General features: G+C 34.6%; 1 long non-coding RNA gene across 1 annotated transcript in view; it reads right to left on the reverse strand.

Moving 5' to 3' along the window:
* Positions 1 to 9,858: 9,858 nt before the first annotated feature.
* Positions 9,859 to 10,216, reverse strand: part of LOC136847970 (uncharacterized) — a 168,636-nt gene continuing 168,278 nt past the window's right edge. Inside the window, exon 4 of the long non-coding RNA XR_010855885.1 lies at positions 9,859 to 9,917. This is a non-coding gene — a long non-coding RNA (uncharacterized lncRNA). The remainder of the gene's footprint in view (positions 9,918 to 10,216) is intronic.

Raw genomic sequence — 10,216 nt, forward strand, 5'->3', positions numbered from 1 at the left:
GAATATGAGGAAACTTGGTTCATTTATTTCTCAACAAATACTCTGAGAGAAGGCTGCAAGGCCTTTGCCTTTCTTCACACTACAAACGACCCAACAAAGTCTACCAACTACTTAGCACCTAATTCACATTAGTATTTTTTTTTTTTTACAAAACAGACATATAGGAACAACTATGTAGGGAAATAACTGCGAAGAGAAGACGAGAGTTAAACTGCAGACAACACTACTCACTTGAAGGTAAAGGATAGCTGACAACTAAATAAAAGTTGCATTAATGAATCGATGCTACGCAATAATTTAATTCCATAACTGGGAAGTGTTAATCCTTTTAATAGCAAACAAGGGAATGCGATATAAGACATGGAATAAGAATTGGAATCTAAAATTAAGGCCAAAGGCCAAAGCGCTGGTACCTACGAGGTCATTCAGCGCTGAAAGGGAAATTGACATTAAAGGAAATTTAAAAGGGTAGCGGGAGGAAAACCTTGCAATTGCACAATGAAACAATTGTTAGGAGAGGGTGGAAAGTAAGCTGGAAAAAAGAGAATAGCTACAGAGGTACAGTAAAAGGAATGAAAGGTGTTGCAGATAGGGGCCGAAGGGACGCTGCAAAGAACCTTAAGTAATGCCTACAGTGCACCGCGTGAGTTGCACTGATGGCACTTCCTCCCTATGGGATGTATAAAGACATGGCACGGATGCAGTGGCACTTAACAAGATTAAAGAACACGGATAGAGACTAGACTCAAGATACAATTAGCAAAAAAAAAAAATTTTTTTAACAGCACGAGAACCTTAAAGTTATTATAGTCAAGCTTGTAGTTTGTGACTGTTGGCATAAGAATGAAATAAATTTTGATGGTTTAAAACTCAAAATAGGTTAGCAAAAAATCCCTTGATCTGGTTTTTAACACCATAAAATTTAGCTAAAAGATATGGCATTCAGCTGTGACAATCCATACCGTCATATTAACATTGGTACCTAAGGCAAAGTTTTCATCGTTGCCATGTTAAATTAGTGCTCACATTTGCCACCAAATATTCTAATGAAGTGCGAGGAACTTCAAAAGGAGAAGTGAATAGGAGGCATTAATCTTGAGAGGAATTAATCGGTCCAGGATTTTTTCTAGACAGATAAAACACCACGTTTTTATTGTTTTACTGTTTCTGTTTTACTCTTCTTGGGAGCAGCCTCGGGAACAATATCGGAAACAACAAAAAACGGGAACAACAATTGGAATAACAAACTAACCTCACTGAAATTTTCGAAAGTTCCTTAATAATAATAATAATAATAATAATAATAATAATAATAATAATAATAATAATAATAATAATAATAATAATAATAAAAATAATAATAATTTTATTATTATTATCATCATCATTACTATTATTATTTTAATATAACAATCAGTTTACCAACATAAACCCATACGCTAAATTCATAGAAATTTATTCACATTTACATCTCATTAATTTATAACATAAGATAAAATTATTCATACAGCCACTTCTTTCTAATCTTATACGTAAACAGATTGAAAGCTAATCCCAGATTTACTCTCATGATCTCCTTGAAATCTCATGTAAGACTTGTAATTATGAATATTATTAGTTATGCACGTTCGCACGTATTAAAACGACACAAGCACACTGACAGACACATACACACCCATACACACCCACACAAACACACACACACATAGGACACTTATCCTAGATTTACTTTCTTCGTGATTTTGAATTACAATCTAAAAACATTCATCGGTAAGACTTTTAATGGTGAGTAATAATTAGTTATGCACGTTCACAAGTACAAGATGACACAAACGCACATCCACACAAATATATATGTATGTATGTATGCATATATAGCATACATATATATATATATATATATATATATATATATATATACAAACACATCTATTTATATATTATACATATGTAAATATGACATACATATACATAATATATATATATATATATATATATATATATATATATATATATATATATATATATATATATATATATATATATATATATATATATATATATATATATAGGACAGGAGGTAGTTGCTAAAAACTATGTCAAGATCCGAAGAGGAGAGAGGACAGACATGTTGATATCATGACTTTATTAAAGTTGCCGACGTTTTCATGCCAAAATTCGCTGTACCTACTGCTGTTCCAAAACTACCATTTTTTGCCAGTCTTCCACTAATACATAAAAAGTCTTTTTCTGAAAGAATTATACAAAATCATCAATCGCCATATTCCAGCTATCAGTTGAAAGCTTACACCAAGAAACCCTTTAACGATTGGCTCTGTTTAAATACAAAGAAAAGCTAAGCCCACTAATGACCTCGGGTGTAATATACAAATTCACTTGGCCCCGATGTGACCTGCGGACATAATTATGTCGGTTGCACAAGGAGGTTGCTCAAGGTAAGACTAGATTTTCATCGTGGTGTTAGCTATACAGAACAGGGGTTAAACTATCGAACCCTGATTTCTGTAGCATTACGAGACCATGTGCTTAAATGTAAACATAAAACTAAATATGATGATTTCGAAATATTGGGTAGAGCCTCGAATGACCAACCTCTAACGGTTCTGGAATCGTTATTTGTCAGACAGGTTGTTCCGCAGTTAAACTCCCAATCGTCCGCCACGCCTCTCTATCTATCGTGAGTGTTCCAGGAATCCGAAGTTGCCCTCCATTGTCACTCGACTGTCCTTCTTCTTGAAATACAGGTGTGCCTTCTATTCTGTATTTCAACGCTTGTTCATCTCTTTTAATCATTTTATAACAAGATTGTAGTTTTTAATTTTTGTTCTTGTCCGAGTCATCTTAATGGCCGTAGATTTGTTTGTCTTTTTAGCCTCGAAAATGGGACTTGTGGTCCAGAGACGTCGGCAACTTGAATAAAGTCATGAACTTAACATGCCTGTCCCTCTCCTCTTCGGATCTATATTATATATATATATATATATATATATATATATATATATATATATATATATATATATATATATATATATATATATATATATATATATATATATATAATATATATATATATACATATATATATATATATATATATATATATATATATATATATATATATATATTCGTGGAATGTGTAAATAATATTAAAGTCCACTCTTGTATCTAAATTTTTAAAATCACATACGATTCATGCCACCTTCCCCGGACCGAGCATTTACGCATCGAAAAAATCATTCATTTTGTTCAATAGAGAAATAACGTGAATCGTGACTAAACTGCACTTTCGATGATGACAAAATGACAGAATTAATATTTCAAAAAAAAAAATGTTCCGTTTTTGTTCAAAAGAAACTTTTCTTCGCACATTTTCAATTTCGCAACAGATTTCTTGAATGTTCAAACCCAGACCTTTTGCATCTAACACTATAATTTCCCTGTGAACAAACATTATATCAGTTTTTTTTTTTTTTTTGTCAAATAGAGAATCTGCAGATTTGTCTAATGTTCAAATGCACACCTTTCATCAAACATTATTCTACGGGTTTTATTTCTTATTTACTTTATGTACAATCCATGGAAGACCCTTCCAAACCCTCCCCCAGCCCCCTCCCTACTGTCAAATTGAAAATCTGCAGATTTCTTAAACGTTCATGCCAGGAACTTTTTCCTCAACGATGTAACTTTCAGGTAGCCAAATGGAGGACCTTTCCACAACCGTCCCCACCCCTACCTCTTATAGTCAATTGAAAATCTGCACATTAACAGAATTCTTGCACTGCCCCTAACTTACCAACAACCTCGAAATTAATGTCTTGACCAGAACCAACCCAGAGGCCCCATACACCAAAGCTACTTTAACCATAAAATGAATCTTGTACTATTATGAATGCTAGTATTGATGTAATGAAGGCGAGTCTTAATGTCTATTCAGCTGAAAAGAGCTTGTAACTACCGCAGGAACGCAAATGAACTATATTTTGAATGATGATGCAATGATTTTGCAGATTAGTGTCCCCCTGGTTCACAAGACATTTTGCTAGATTTTCACTTGTCACGGCGTTATGTTTATCAATATATAGCCTAATCAAGCAACACACGTTACCTGATAATACCAGGTAAATGTTTTTGTTATTGCACTTTCCCTTTTTTTATTGGGGATGAAAAGCTTTAATCTGAAACGTGTGCCTGTTGCTTCAGAAGACGAGCATGCAGATACCTACTTTTATCACCAGTCATAAATGCTGTAAAAATTAGGGACAAAAGCAAAGAAATTTTAAGCTACAAAGTCCTCTCCACGTCTTGATTTCCTTACTTTTTTGGACACGCTTCCTTCTGTGAGAAATGAATCAGAAAGGGAAAAGAATTTTTAAATCTCACCTTTCCACGCGGGATTCGGATCGACGATAGAAAGAAGAAAATTTTACAATATATTTCGAAATATGTCAAAATATCATTGCAAAATTTGAGAAAATAGTCATCTGCCAAACTAAATTATCTGCTGTTGTTTGTTCTTGAAAGCACTACAATTCTCAGTTCCTTCCCTAACTAAATATCTAACACTAAAAACACATGAAAGCCATGTGTTTAGGTATAATGACTTTATCGTACAAAACATAAATATTCAAACCTACAATGCCGATAAAACATGTGCTCTATGTAACGAATGACCATCCCAACGTTAATTGTTACGCATATCACCTGGCTTACGGGCTATGCTTTTTACCTCATAAACACATCAACAATGGGTCAAAATATCATTGCAAAATTAATGAATATAAAAAGTCATCTGCCAAACATATATTATCTTTGTCGCTGTTTGTTCTTAGAAACACTACAATTTTCAGTCCTTCTTTAACAAAATACCTGACACCAAGGCTCAAAAATATATATGTAACCAGAAACATATGAAGGCCACATGTTTAAGTATAATGATTTTATCATACAAAACCCAGATATTCAAACCTCCAATGCCTATAAAACATGTACGCACACACATACACATTCTCTTTCTCTCATTTGTGCCTCCCAAGCTTAAAATAACTATTATCTATGCATGCCTAAATTCATCGTATACATCTGAAACAATGCCCTCTCTCTAATCCACGAAGCATATTCAAGCACTATGAACTGGTTCTAAATCGCCCATCCGGTCGTCATCTTCACCCACGGGGGAAAGGGAGAGCAATCCTCGCTTTGTTATGAAAACAATGATTTATGAACCAACATATGGGAGGAGCCATTCATTTTCAGGCGGATTTACGACCGGCAACATTATTCCCGGCAGCAATGCCCGGCACTCTGGCTAGACATGAGGCTGGAGTGCTTTAATGAAATTGCGTAATATGCTTGCTAACTCTCTCTCTCTCTCTCTCTCTCTCTTACGCCCAAACGCACTTACACTTTTTTTTCTGCCTGTCTGTCTGTCTTACTCTATCGCATATGCAAGCAGTCTCTCTCTCTCTCTCTCTCTCTCTCTCTCTCTCTCTCTCTCTCTCTCTCTCTCTCTAACCTAAAGGTACATACAGACTCACGTTTCTTGTCTGTCTTTCTTACAATAAAGAATATGCAAACACAAACACTCTCTCCCTCTCTCTCTCTCTCAACCTAATACAGACATAACTACATTTTTCTCTCTCGCTCTCTCTCTCTCTCAAACACACACACATAAACACAAACACTCTCTCCCTCTCTCTCTCTCTCAACCTAATACAAACATAACTACATTTTTCTCTCTCGCTCTCTCTCTCTCTCAAACACACACACATAAACACAAACACTAACAGACATACAAAAACATACTTTCTTTTTCTGCCTGTCTATCTGTCTCACCCCCACACACATGCAAGCACTCTTTCTCTCTCTATCTCCACCTCATACAGACACAAACTACATTCATTCTCTCTCTCTCTCTCTCTCTCTCTCTCTCTCTCTCTCTCTCTCTCTCTCTCTCTCTCTCTCTTTCTTTTCCCCTTAATTTTTCAGGACGCTAAGTCTTTGTAGTCGACGTTGTTCGTGAAGTTTTTGTTCTTGTAGCATACTTTGATGTTTACCAGGGCCTCCTTCTGCGAGTGCTTTAGCAGGCAAAACTTAACAACGAAAGCCAGGTACTGGTTGGAAATTCCCAGAAAAGCAGCGACTAATTAAAATTTCACGGAGCTCTTTTGTTTAAGACTCTACGCTCTTCTGACACAAAAATTGTTTGCAGATTCTTTCTCTAAGTGCTATTGGTTACAAAATTGTATTTTCATATATTCACTTTTTTTTTTTATTCTTTGGGCAGTCATATAAAGGTCACCAACGTTGGCTCTGATCTGCGGTTGGATGGGTGAAAACTAAAGAATGCCACTACCGTTGGCACTTTCGCTTTCATAGCATTTTTCGAGACTTGCCTCGAACCATGAGAGTCTTCCCCGAGTGGGAATGGGTCACAATGATACCCCAAAAGCCGGGGCAAAGGAGTCAAGTCTATCCTGCTATTTTTCTCACACATGAGCTATAAATGTTTTTTTTTTCTAAGTTCATTATTACCATAACCGCCTAAGTGAGCCTATTTGAAATTCTACCTTTCATATCTTTTCTGTGCTTTATCTTACACAAATCTCCACTCATCTCCAGCGCCGCTTTTAATAATTCTCATCCAAGTAGACCTAGGACTTAGTCTCCTAATTCTTCTGGTTACATACAGGATCCTAGCAGACACTATCACGCACTATTTTCCCCGGTCAAGTGCAAAGGACAAGTCCAACCCATCTCTATATCTCCCACTCATTACTACCATAATCGCCTAGGCTAGATGAGCTTATGTGAAATTCTACCATTCATATTTCTTCTGTGCTTTATCTTCCACAAATCTCCAGTCATCTCCAGCCTCGCTTTTAATAATTCTCATACAAGGAGTCCTAGGTCTGGGTCTTCTAATTCTTCTGGGCACATACTGGATCCCAGCAGACACTATCACGTACTGTTCTTCCCAGAAAATGCACAGGGCAAGTCCAACCCATCTCTGTATCTCCCTCGTACTTTCCCTCTATGTTAATATTTCACTGTCACGCTACTCCTAATATTCTTGAAGTTCTATTCAAGAATCGACTTATACTAAATGTTTTATAAGTATTTTCCAATGTTCACTTAAGTTTTTTTTTTATGTTTACTCAGGATCAAAGGACGTGTTTACGCCACCCCCCTCCTCCCCCGCCATTCTATTGGGCATTCAGATGAGAAGGGCTGTGACATAAGCTACTTTTATTCTCATTAGCCTATATGAAGAAAACTGTGCCCTTATAGCCCATAATGACACCTGATTTTTTGAAATATAGAATTACGATCTGAACTAAGGTAAGTATTCGATATGTATGGGAATTTTTTATTCATTAACTGGGTGCAAACTTGAAATACCTAATCTAAAGCGTATCTGCGTAGTGCACGGAATGAAGAATTCGTGATGCTCACGTGCTAAAAAATAAAATAAAAATCCTACTTTATTTCAGTATTTATCGAAAATAAATCAATTCTACAAAAATCCTATTAATGAATCTGATCTTGGACATTGCGTTTTGACACTGAGACCGATATATTTTCGTTCTTTCAGATTAATTCCATTCCTCATTCATAGCTAAGACTATTAAAAGACTCTTAGCTTTAAACTGCGAGGGTAATTCATTAATTAGCACGTACAAATAATCTCTGTTAATGTAGAGGATGCTCCATTTAATTTCATGTTGAAATGGACCGTTAATGATGCTACTTCTAATTTTTCTCGGTAATCTTTCCCTGCTGAATACTGTTTTTATTTTCTCTTGATAGAAGGCACAGTCAATAACAGAAATGTTTGTCCTTTGCAGAATTCCTTCGATATAGCCTACCTATCCCAGTATCGTAGCTTTTATATTATGCACTGCATATATATATATATATATATATATATATATATATATATATATATATATATATATATATATATATATATATATATATATATATAGTGATAGTGTGTGTGCGTGTGTATGAGTGTAGTCACAGGTCGGTGAAGATAGGTATAATCATCTCATGACAGATGATTATAATACCCACTCCACTGCCCCAAGACTACATACCTTACACACACACACACACACACAAACACAAAAAACATGTACTTATATACATAAATAAATATATGTATATATATATAATTTATATATATACTTAAATGCTGAAGTATGTTGACGAAATTCTACAAAGGGCAAAAATCTGGTTATTCATTGTTCCATTATAAAAATAAGTTATAATATATATATATATATATATATATATATATATATATATATATATATATATATATATATATATATATTACATATATTCACACATATATGCATAACCATATATATACATATACAAAATAAATTATATATATATATATATATATATATATATATATATATATATATATATATATATATATATATATATATATATATATATATATATATATATATATATATTAACACGACAGAGCTAAAACAATAGTCTTTACTCTATTCAAAATTACCTTATTGTTTTCTCACCTTTTCCACATTTACTAAAAGAAATTCACATAAGATGTCATAAAATGTACGGTACACCAAACATTTGCAAGTTGAAGAAAATGCACACTTAACCACACACAACGGTGAAAAACCACAACAGGTAGACAATCGACATGAGCAATATTCAAGCGGGCAGGAAGTGAGAATGCATTGTATGACTGCGTATGTTTTGCATTTTCTTGTGCGCTTGCTCCCTCCTCCATCTATGCGTTACTGAAGTCAGCAAGAATAATTCATAATATTGGGCAGAGTTAAACAATAATATATACGCAGTGTGTGTATTTGTAAGTGTATGATTTTCGTTTTTCTGTGCGCATATAGCTTTTTCATGTTTGTTAACAACGTCAGTAAAGAATTATTCACAATACAAGTTAGAAATATGTGAAATGTTAGAATTATGTGACATACGCTAAAAATGTGTGAAGCTCAACGTGTTGACATTACATAAACAAACCAGAATGAACAGTAATGAATGACAGTTATAAATGATAGTACTCACCAGTTCGCAGGGGTTGGTCACCATGATGCCTTCCATGTTTGCCGTTGGTGTCTTCTTACTTCAAGCACAATAAAATCCTATGTAGAGCTTTAGTCTAGGGCAATTCCATACTGCAAATCACATTTTGAAATTTCACTCGTATACCAGCACATTTCTTCACCAATCAATCATGTCTGGGCAAAAATGGAAAACTCAACACTTGGAGCAACATTTTCTGAACCCTGTGTTATTTCCATTGCATCAAAATCACTATTTCTATAAAAACAAAAAAGGCGGAGGAATAAGGGAGTGAGACAAAGCTCTCCCAAGTTCGAGTTTATCTTCCGTCCACTAAAAACAAAGAGAAAACTCCCAAGAAGTTTCAAGAAACTCGGCAACGAAATTCTCGCACTCTTCAATTTCCTTATCCATTGGCGGCGCTTTTGTCTCCGGATTCATCGCCTTCTTTATCGTGTTAAGTCCGACAGCTCTTTGGTCCTTTTCCCCAAAAAACTGGAAAGTTGGCCCGCAGAAGTTTCGGCTCTTCGCGGACGCTGCTGAAGTTGGAGCTCAAGTTTCAGGTCGCGTCTCACACTCTGAAGTTGGCCTCGTGTTTCAAGTTGACACAAACCTTGATGTTCGGTCTTCTTCTTCTTCTTCTTCTTCTTCTTCTTCTTCTTCTTTCTTCTTCTTCTGTTTAATAAACTAAAATGCCTTTGTAGGAGACTTTCAGTGTTTCTCTACACGTTAACCATTTATAATTGCCCATTTGTAGCATTTTTCCTCTTCTTTTGTATAATTTCTACTCCTCCATTCTTATCATCATTGTCTTTGCCGTAATAGAGTTCCTGAAAGAAACAAAATGCATAACATCACCACAAATAAGCTACTGAAGTTTACAATAACTTTCATATCTAAATGATTATATAAAATCATTTTCTTTTGACTTTATGGGATAAATACTTCCAGAAAGACAACCAATTAAACATAATTACAGAAGTTCTTTCATAAATTACCTACAAAATGAAATTTCAATGCAAAATGAAATTTCAATGCAACACAGCTCTCGGGAATTTTAAAAAATGAACAGAATTACAAAGAAGACTAATTATAAAAGCTACCTTTCAATTACCTAATTAAAATTCAG

Source organism: Macrobrachium rosenbergii, chromosome 18, assembly GCF_040412425.1.
Source record: "Macrobrachium rosenbergii isolate ZJJX-2024 chromosome 18, ASM4041242v1, whole genome shotgun sequence".
NCBI lineage: Eukaryota > Metazoa > Arthropoda > Malacostraca > Decapoda > Palaemonidae > Macrobrachium > Macrobrachium rosenbergii.